The 11,001-nt window shown below is 45.8% G+C and overlaps 1 long non-coding RNA gene across 1 annotated transcript in view; it reads right to left on the reverse strand.

The window, feature by feature from the left end:
* Positions 1-618: 618 nt before the first annotated feature.
* LOC137642667 (uncharacterized) overlaps positions 619-11,001 on the reverse strand; it is a 662,677-nt gene continuing 652,294 nt past the window's right edge. The window contains exon 3 of the long non-coding RNA XR_011044839.1: positions 619-831. This is a non-coding gene — a long non-coding RNA (uncharacterized lncRNA). The remainder of the gene's footprint in view (positions 832-11,001) is intronic.

Genomic DNA, 11,001 nt, shown 5'->3' on the forward strand with positions numbered 1-11,001 from the left:
ACCTAGTCATAAACAGTATAAAACTCAATGTATAATATATAACAGTAAGTATACAAAAATAAAACTGAAAAGTACAAAAATTACAAAAAGTAAGAGATACATTTCGTGTTTAACTGTTTTGTTTAAAACTTGGTTTCAGTTACAGCGGTAGAAATCTAAAACTAATGCGATAGATTTTGACAGGATAAAATCAAAATAAGATGTCCTCACCGTTCTCATATTACAGTTACCACATTTTAAAAGAGTAAAGCTGTCAATATCTGCCCGTTTTAACAACAGCGGAAGCGAAACTAAGCTAATAGGAAGATGTGCAGTACACCTATTTCACAACTTTAAATTTATAAGATATTAAATTTAACGTTTAGTGGAACTGATATGAAATTTCGACATCAATAGGAAAACATTTTATCAGCATTAATATTATAAAAGTGAAAATATTATACTAATAAAAGGTCATAATATTTGTAAGCTATATCAAACGGCATTTTCTTCAAAACAAATATAAACCGATTTGCCACGTTTGAAGCAACAGAAGTAAATGCTAAAGGTTTTACCGCCCAACCTAATTTCATGATGTGCGAAATCACTGAATTAATATTAACTGGCTTAAAATTCCCCTATTTTTAAGAATATAGCATAAAGCAGATAGAATGGGATAAAGCAGCGTCAAACTTTCACGTAGACGTTTTAAAAAAAAGGTAACTAAACAGTTTAATCTCCTTATTCTTACATTAATTAGAATAAAATGACTAATCATGCAACATAATATAAACTTTAATTTCCATAATTTGTACTTACCTTAGCTGCTGGTGAGAGCCTCCACTGGAGCACCTGCAAAAAAAAAAAAAAAAAAAAATTCTTGCAATAATCCTTATTCATTGACTGATTAATACAAAAACATTTAATTATTAATTAACTCAAAGGGAAACATTCTATTGTTATACGACTGAACATTCCATCTAGTTTTCAGCAGATAAAAAATTAATAGAGCTTTCTACGTCCATTCTTCTCGCAATATTTCACTTTCCATCTGTTTTCTAACGAAAATCCACAGATATTTTATATCTAACATGCATATTTGCAACATCATTGTCATATTCATCAGGCGTACCTGAGAGTAACAAATAACCACTTTAAAGGTATAAAGGTCGCTCATGAATGGCAGAGGCAAGGAACAGTGACATTGTCCTATCAAGCAAGACAATGCTCTAGAGACTGACCATATACACAAATGATCAGCGTCCAAGACCCCTCTCCACCCAAGCTAGGACCAAGGAGGGCCAGGCAATGGCTCTCCCAAAGTACCTCTCCTTAGCTCACAAGGATGGTGATGTTGAAGTGACCAAAGGAACATTACCACATCGGCCACAACCACCTTAATATTATTATTACTTTTCATCCAATTCTATATCCAACAAGGTTCATGTAAAAAGGAACTGTCAGAATACAACCGATCTAGCCTAATTCTCCTACTACTATTTACTTTTTTCCTTTGTCTTGTCGGTGCTACTTCAGTTACATACTCTCACAAACAATATACCAAAAAAATAAAAGTACTCCATACAAAATAATGTACTAAAGACTTTTTTTTTCTATTTCCAATAAACATCAATACATTGGCCATGCCTGTCTTGAGTTTGGCCAGTTTTTATCACCACGGTGGCCAAAGCAGATTGCTGATGGTGGGAGATTTTGGTCTGATCGCTGACAGCAAACCGCCCTAGAATGGGTGGCCTAAAGAGTACAGCATTGCTGATCATGGCGATACACAATCTTTTTCACCACGTTAAGCTATCCCCACGCAGAGAGGGGTACTATATATACTTACACAATCTATATATATATATATATATATATATATATATATATATATATATATATATATATATATATATATATATATATATATATATATATATATATATATATATCTCCAGTACAGGACAAATGCCATTTAACACACTCTGGCCATTGAGGATTGATGATAATGAGTGACTTTAGCCTGATCGCTCACAGCACAGAAAACTATGGAAGGCGCTAACTAATACAGCTTTGCTGACCATGGCGAGATATATATATATATATATATATATATATATATATATATATATATATATATATATATATATATATATGTGTGTGTATATATATATATATATATATATATATATATATATATATATATATATATATATATATATATATATATATATATATATATATATATATATATATATATATATATATATATATATATATATATATAGAGAGAGAGAGAGAGAGAGAGAGAGAGAGAGAGAGAGAGAGAGAGAGAGAGAGAGAGAGAGAGAGAGAGAGAGAGAGAGAGAGAGCAGCTGGAAATAATGAAATATTTCAGTATCTAGCGCTTTTGTGCATTGCAATATACACTTCTTCAGGGTCTAATCATCTGGATGGCTTAGTTTGGGGAAATGGGCGTGGCGATTAAATTAGGAGGTGGATTTGTGGGAGGAACAGTCAATGTTAACAGAAGATTACCATATATATATATATATATATATATAGAGAGAGAGAGAGAGAGAGAGAGAGAGAGAGAGAGAGAGAGAGAGAGAGAGAGAGAGAGAGAGAGAGAGCAGCAGGAAATAATGAAATATTTCAGTGTCTAGCGATTTCGTTCATTGCAATATACACTTCTTTAGGGTACAATCATCTGGATGGCTTAGTTCCTAAACACACACTAATATTTCTGAGATGTCCAATTCACATGTTCAGTGAAAATTATTGTCGATTTTCTTAAACTGGGAAATTTGCACTTCAGTGATTACTACTGATTGGTTGAAAATGAATTTGCCCAACTCAAGTGTTTTATGCTTATATTGTTAGAGAATTGTCAATACATCTTTTAAAAGTGAGGTTACAGCATAGTATATAAAAAAAAATAACAATTACAAACTGAAGTAAATAAATTATTAAAAAATCAGAAATTTTAAGTAATTTCTATTTTTCCTAACGATACTTACCTCGAACTACTTTCATAGGAGGACTGATATAATACCACTCCACTCCGACCAAAATGATTCAATTCCCACCCTCACAATGCCCGGCCGGGACCGGGCCGCCATCTTTACCTCAGGTCCTCAGTTCTCGCTCCAACCTTCGTCCACCCTCTGAGTGCCAGTTCACTAGGGGATGGACGGGAGGGCCATAATCCGAAAGTAATTCGAGGTAAGTATCGTTAGGAAAAATAAAAATTACTTAAAATTTCTTGATTTGTTCCGACAAGAGATACTTACCTCGAACTACTTTCATAGGAGACTCAGACTTGGGAGGAGAGGGTGAACTGGGACCAGGGCCACCCTGACCTCAGGGGCAAGAAGCCCCATGGTAGACGGATGGGCATACCCGGGGGGGGGGGGGGAGGGAATGAGAATCATATACCACATATTAATAATACACCTAGCAATCAATTGATAACTCACCTATTCAAACTCACATTCGTTCCTCCCGCTCTAAGGGCACAGGGAATGCAGGGGAGGGGAATAGGAAGGAGAGGTTCAGGAAGGATAGGGGAAACGTGTGAGCATCACTAACCCTATCGCGACGGAAACTTGTGGGACCTTCACACCTGCTGAAGACCTGACTTCATAGAACCTAACGAGAAGGTATCTAACGTCCTCCTCGTAACGTGCTTTAAGTAATGGGCTGTGAAAGTAGAATGACCCTTCCAGACTCTGGCCTTTAAGATCTGAGAAACTGCCATGTTCTTGGAGAAGGCCAAGGAAGTACCCAGGGCCCTGATGTCGTGAGGCTTAGTGTCCTTGGGGGGGGGGAAGCACTCTGGAAGTCTCATAAGCCCTCCTAATGACCTCTTGCAACCAAAAGGAGACCGTATTCCTCGACACTGCCTTCTTGACCAGGCCCGTAGAGATGAAGAGGGAGGCGAGACCCGGGCAGTACCTGGCTGTTCTACTCAAGTACTTCCTGACTGCTCTTACCGGGCATAGGAGTAAGTCTTCTGGGTCCCCCGAGGAGGCTATTGCTGGAACAGAGAACTCCTCGAACCTTCAATCCACAACCGAGCGGTTCTGCGTCTTGGCCACGAAGAACAGAGAGAATCTAAACGAGAGGTTTTCCACCTTTTGGAGTGGGAGACCTTGCTGGAGAGTCCGTGCAGTTCGCTCGCCCTCTTGGAGGATGCCAAGGCCAACAAGAAGACTGTCTTCAACGAGAGCTTCCTGTCCAAAATATCATTCAGGGGCTCGAAGGGGATCTCTTCAGGGAGTTCAGGACCCTGGCGACATTCCAAGCGGGGACCCTGGTGGCTTGCGGGGGGCATGACTGCTCGAAGTTGCGGATCTGCATGGATAACTGATCTGAGGCACCTAAGTCCAGGCCTTTCAGCTTGAAGACCTGCCCCAGGGCAGCCCTAGCTCCTTTGACTGCTGGTACCAAGACCTTCTTCTCCATCCTCAGGAAGATTAGGTAGTCTGCCATCAGGGGGATGGAAGCCTCCAGGGGCTTCACTCCCTTATTCCTACACCATTTGCACCTGATACACAGCGGCAGAGGATTTCCACAAATAACCCGCAATGTAGGAGGCCGCTGAACCCAAGAAACCATCTCTCTTCAGCAGGCATTCGATAGTCGCCATGCGTGAAGGGAGAGCACCTGCAGGCTTTCGTAGAACCTTAGGAAGTGCGACTGACACAGGAGGTCTTCTCTTAGAGGAAGAGGCCACGGGGGATATGACTCTAGAGCCGGAGGGTCTACGAACTACTCCCTCTCCGGCCACCACGGAGCCATGAGGATCATCCTCGTGCCCCTGGACCGGAGGAGCCTGTTCAACAACTTCCTGAGGACCCTGAAGGGTGGGAAGGGGTAGATGCACATGTTGTCCCAGGAGTGCTGAAACGCATCTTCCATCTCGCCCCTGGGTCTGGTACCGGGGAGCAGTAGACCGGGAGCTTCACGTTCAGGGACCATTCGGCGCTTAGGACCTGGCCCTTCCTGCTAAGACTGTCCGCTATGACGTTTCGATTTCCCAGAATGAACCGAGCCGTGAAGTCTGTGTCTCCTCTTGCCCCATTCCAGGATATTTTCTGTTATTAGGCAGGACTCCCTGGAGTGAAGGCCTCCCTGTTTCTTGACATACGCCACCACTGTGGCGTTGTCGCACATCAGGGCTACCGTCATGCCCTCTAGCTCCACTTCAAAGATTGAAAGGGTCCTCTGAATGGCCAAGATCTCCAGGACGTTGATATGGAGAGCTCTCTCTGCCTGCGACCATTGGCCTTGGGCTGTGTGAGAGGCCAAATGGGCGCCCCAACCCTCCTTGGAGGCATCAGTGAAGAGCAACGTCTCCAGGGGGGAATCTGTCAGCGGGGTGCCCCGCCTGGAGTTCTCCAGCAGAGACCGCCACTGTAGGGCCACTGTCCCATCGGGGGACAGTGGGACCACCTGAGTGGGAGAACCGGCCTGGCACCAGTGATCCTTTACGTTCCAATGAAGGGGCTTCAGTTTGATCCTGCCCTGAAGGACCAGTTTCTCTAGGGAGGCCAGGTGACCCAGTAGCCTCTGCCAGTCCTTGGCCCTCATAGGAAGGCCCTGGAGGAATGGCCTGGAAATCTCCCTGAGGTTCCTGATGCACTCCTCGAAGGGGAAGGCCCTCTCCAATGTCGTGTCCAGCTTCATCCCCAAGTATACCGTCCTTCTTACTGGTGTCAGCTGGGATTTCTCCATATTTACCACAATACCCAGCTCCTCACAGAAGGCTAATAGAATGTCCCGTTGCTGCTCCAAGAATCCTTCTGACACTAAAAGCAGCAATCAATCGTCTAGGTAAGGCAGGAGTCGGAAGTTGCATCTGTGCGCCCACTCCGACACCAGGGAGAACACTCTTGTGAAAACCTGAGGGGCCGTGGATAGGCCGAAGCATAGGGTGGTGAATTGGTAAGTTACCTGACCCCACTTCAGCCTTGATAGACTTGTTCAGGGCCGAGAGGTCTGTCACGACCCTCCAACCCCGAGGAATTCTGGACTAGGAAGAGTCTGCCGTAGAAGGCCGGGGAGTTGACTGACACCGGTTGGAGGGAGCCCTTGAGCAACATGCCGGAGATCTCCGCCTGGAGGACTTCCTTGTGGGAGTAGTCTCAGGATGCAAGGTGTCCGCCCCAGGGTCCCTTACCAGGGGAGGGGTCTCGTCCATGAAGGGGACTCGGTAGTCTTCCTTCAGAACACGCCCTGCCCATAGGTCGGTTCCGGAATTCTCCCAACTTTGCCAATGTTTTGGAGGCATCCCTCCACCGGTGGCGGGGATAGTGGAAGGCGGGGCCTCTCGCCCTACTTCCTCCTAGGGACCCGGGCTCCTCTGGCTCTCCTGGAGGAAGAGGACCTGGACTTGAAGGGACCCGAGAATCCTTGAGGGGCCTTGAAGGAGGGCTGGTGGGAGGAATCCCAGGACCTGCCTTCCTTCACGAGTCTCTCCATCGTCTGCTCCACCAGGTTCTCTGGAAACAGACCTTCCCCTTCCACTGGGGAGTTCTTAAGCAACCTGGGGTCTCTATCCGGGATTCTTGAGCCAACTTAATAGCTTTGGTCTCGGACCGGAGAAGCTCTCGAAAGAGGTTCAGGCCTGCTTCGTTGGAGAGATCGTGGCTGGTGTGAAAAGTGGCATGGCCTGGGACAGGGACCAAGCGGAGGCCTCCATCGACAGGGTCTCCTGCAACGAGAAGGCCTGGCCTCCTTAGGCACTATCCCCACGGCCCTGTCCACCACTGTGGCAAAGTTCAGATCCTTGGGCTCTTCCGGCTCACTCAGGTTGTTCAGGTCCCAGATCCAGGGTAGGACCCTCCCGAACATCGACGCTTCCTCCAGTGTTGTGTCTGGCAACACCAGATCCCCGTTGAACCTGTGGGGTTAGCCGAGGGCTCCATTCAAGTGGTGAGACCCATATCGAGGAGAGCCTCTGGGGGGGGGGAACCGCATGGTCTTGCCCGCTTCACTCGAACGGGGCCTCACCACACCTGGGGAAGTCACCCCCCTAGGCTCCCGCTGCAGGGTCACTGGGGGACCCTTACCCACTTTCGGCAGCACGGGGCCTGCCGCTGGGAGGGAGGCCGATGGACCGGCCGGAGAGCCCCCGGGAGTCGACAATGCGCTCCTCTCTCCTCTCGGGGACCCCCATCCCACAAGCAGCCCGTGCTGCAGTGGACGGTTGGCCTCACTCATCAAACCTACGGGGGTAGCCGAGGGTTCCACCCCACCGGGGAGACCCGTATCGAGGAGCGCCTCTTGCGGGGGGGGGGGGGGGGGGGGGGGAGGAGCCAACCTCACTCGAATGGGGCCTCACCATGCCTGGGGAGCTCCCACCTCTAGGCTCCCTCTGCGGGATTACTGGGGGACTCCTACCCATTCTTGGCCGCACGGGGCCAGCCGTACTGGGCCTGCCGCACGGAGCCTTCTGTACAGGGCCTGCCGCTGGGCTGGCGGCCGATGGATAGGCTGGAGAGCCCCAGGAGTAGACCACGGGCCCCGCTCTCCTCGGGGACCCCCGTCCCATGGGCAGCCCTTGGTGCAGTGGGAACGGGGGGACCACTACCGGCCTTCCTTGGTGAATGGGAAGTGCCATGTCTGCGATGCCGCCTGTTCCTCCTGCTGCTGCTCCTGCAGCGCCTGTGCCACCTCCAGGACGACCTAGAATATTTCTAGAGTACCTCGAGGAAGACCGCGAACGGTTCTTCTTGCTCCCCTGTGCCTTCTTCTCATGCGGGAGGAGGAACTCTTCGAGGAGGTCCCGTCCAAAGATCGGTCTCCGTCGGGGGAAGAAGGAGAACACTTGGCTCTCTTCTTTTGTGAGTTTGTCGTCACGAGGGGTCACTGACCTGGTCTTCCTCACCATGGGCTTGACGACCCGACCGAGGGAGACGGTTCGGGGTGGGTGCATCGCACTCCGAGGTCTCCTTCATCCCAAGGCTGCTCGACGTCTCTCGGCGAACTACCCGGGGGTCCTTGGCACGGCCAACCACGGCGGCGGATCAACATCGAAAGAGCCCGTCACACAACGCCCATGATATGGATCGCACGTTCCCGATGACGGACCTGGTACGACACAGAGAAGGCAGTTCGGTTACCGGGGTTACGGCCGGAACTGCTACCAAGGAGGGCACCTCCGCACCACGAATTTGACCTACAAACTCCTCCATGGAGGGGGTACCCACAAGGGGCAAGCACACCCACAAAGACAATAACAAGCGATCAGCCACAGGGGCCTCACCCCACGAAACAACGGGCTCAACAATCGGTTGAGGTCCGGCCAGACTCAACTACGTCCCCACTATGGGATGACCTTGAGTACTTCACCTGTACAGGAGTTGTCCTGGCAGAGGACGACTCTACCGACGTTTCCCTCGACTTAGCACGTTTCTCCTTCTTAGCCTTCTTCTTCTCCATCCTGACTAACTTCCATTGCCAGTCGGGCCAAACGATGCATTCAGGGCAACAAGCTTTCTTCGCACACCTTTATCCCCAACACGTGGAACAAGGAGTATGCGGGTCAACCTCTTCCTTGGACAAAAAAGCGCCATGCGCTTTCTCCGCAGAAGGCCCAGGGCAACGATGATGAGCCTCCATCACAGGGCAATGATACACACAGGGCAATGATACACACAGGGAAAGAAAGGACAATGGAAAACACAAGGGAACACAGGGAACACGAGGAGACCACATGGGAACCACGAGGTCAGGGTCAGAGCGGGAGTGAGGACAGGACGTGTGAATGTAGTGACCGACCAGCGAGAACTGAGGACCTGAGGTCAAGATGGCGGCCGGGTCTCGGCCGGGCATTATGGGAGTGGGAATTGAATCATTTTGGTCGGAGCGGAGTGGTTTTATACCAGTCCTCCTATGAAAGTAGTTCGAGGTAAGTATCTCTTATCGGAACAAATGAGAATCCTTGGTAGGCAAAGAACTGTTAAATAATAGACAACCACTGCCGAGGTCGTAGTTACCCCCAAAGATGTCCGACGTGTGAATTGTAAAGTTTACCTGCAGCAATGTACTTTTACCAATATCCTTATAAGGCATTTGTAATATGCTCTGAAAATTTATAAGAAGAAGATTTTTGGGGAAATGAGCATGGCGAGGAAATTAGGAGGTGGATTTGTGGGAGGAACATTCATTGTTAACTAAAGATTGCCATGTACTCGTATTGTCAGGAAATAGCTTAGATGCTTTTTGGCAGATATAATTCTCTTTAATCTTTTACATCACATTGTTCGATTGATATTCTTAACAGAGTATTCGCAAATGTATACAAAAATGTTATATACAAGAAAATATCACCTGGCAGATATAAATTTATATTCAAGTATACTTTTTTCTCCTTACTAAGCTACACTATTCAATTTTCATTTTACTGATTGTAAGTCGAAATTTTCAAACCTGCCTCCATACATTGCTTTTTCCAGTGAACCCATCTCAAAAGCCATATAAGGTTGAAGAATATTCAACTCACTGATTCTCCTCTCACAATTCACCTCCCAACATCCCAGCCAAGTAGAATTATTCCCAATCACTTTTTGTTCTTGAGCACTTGTCAACTTTCAGAATGTAATACAAACGTATTTCAACTAATTTTGTAATAGAACTTTTACGATTGGCGCTAAATACATTGCTAGAAAACAAACATTAAAATTCATTCGTCTGAAAGTGTGAAAGTGATTTACGACTTTGGGGAGTATCCTAAAATTAGAAATTACTCATCTGTGATCTAATTTCTTGATATTTATATTACTAAAGTTGGAATAGATGTATCGTTACGTATACTGAGTTGTCTCCTCACTATTGTTGTCAATTCTATAATTGTATGACCATACAACTACTAGGTTCGGACAAATTGACTTCGGCCACTCCGTAAAAAATGGCAAATAAGCCAGCTTAATAATCAAACCATAGTTGAGAGAGAGAGAGAGAGAGAGAGAGAGAGAGAGAGAGAGAGAGAGAGAGAGAGAGAGAGAGAGAGAGAGAGAGAGGGGAGGGCAGGAGATCAAGTGATTAAGAAAGAAGCATATACAGTATGTACAGCAGGATGCGGGAATTCCTAGCACCCTATCATACCTTTACTGCGCGGTGAATTCCCATATTTAGCCGCACCCACCACCCGTGCCATTTCTCCTTAAACTCAGCATCTGTTTGGTTACTCGCCACGCAGTAAGGGTATGACAGTGCAAGGTGTGCCAGGATTTCCTGTGTGCAACTGTACCTAGTGTTCTCTTTATTCTCGAGAATTTTTCCTGTATTAACTAAAATAACTATGTGGCATTTCATGAAGGTGCTAAATTAAGGGGAGATGATTCATGCCATTACGTAAAAGAAGCCTGAAATTCTCAGAGGAATCAAAGTATAAAGTTGTAACGATGCCGTGAGCACTTGTATAAAATAATAACGTTTGAAAAGTTCAATGTCAATTCGGTTCCTGGATTAAAAAAAAAAAAAAAAAAAAAAAAAAAAAAAAATCTATCGAATTTCTTTCTCAGTGATTATAACAAAATTATCTATAAATAAAGCTATGTACAAACGAGGCCAATGTATAAAATTATAAAAATATGTTATATCTTTATTGTAACTACTACAAACCAGTGTACTATAAAATGATTGCATTTTTTTTTACCTAGCAAAAAAACTAGTTTACTTCAAAGCGTTTGATGCATTGTGTTGATATAACAAGTCAAAGATATTTCAAAATTTATTAAATGCTACATCATCATCTCTAAGGAACTACAATTTTGAGCCAATAAATTGATTTCTCTATACCTCCTGTAACAAAAAGTGAACCGAAGTTTGGAGGGGATAGTGAAAAATAGGCTCAAGTGAAGTAAAACCGCTGAATAAATACAACAAACCAGCACTCTAATTTAATGATTATCATTTTACTGTGCTTCATTCGATTGATAAAAAAACATAGCTAAATATCGCAACTCAATATTTATCCTCGGCAAATTCTAGCATGCATTTCACATTCGGTGC

This window comes from Palaemon carinicauda, chromosome 1 (genome assembly GCF_036898095.1).
Source record: "Palaemon carinicauda isolate YSFRI2023 chromosome 1, ASM3689809v2, whole genome shotgun sequence".
Taxonomy (NCBI): Eukaryota; Metazoa; Arthropoda; class Malacostraca; order Decapoda; family Palaemonidae; genus Palaemon; species Palaemon carinicauda.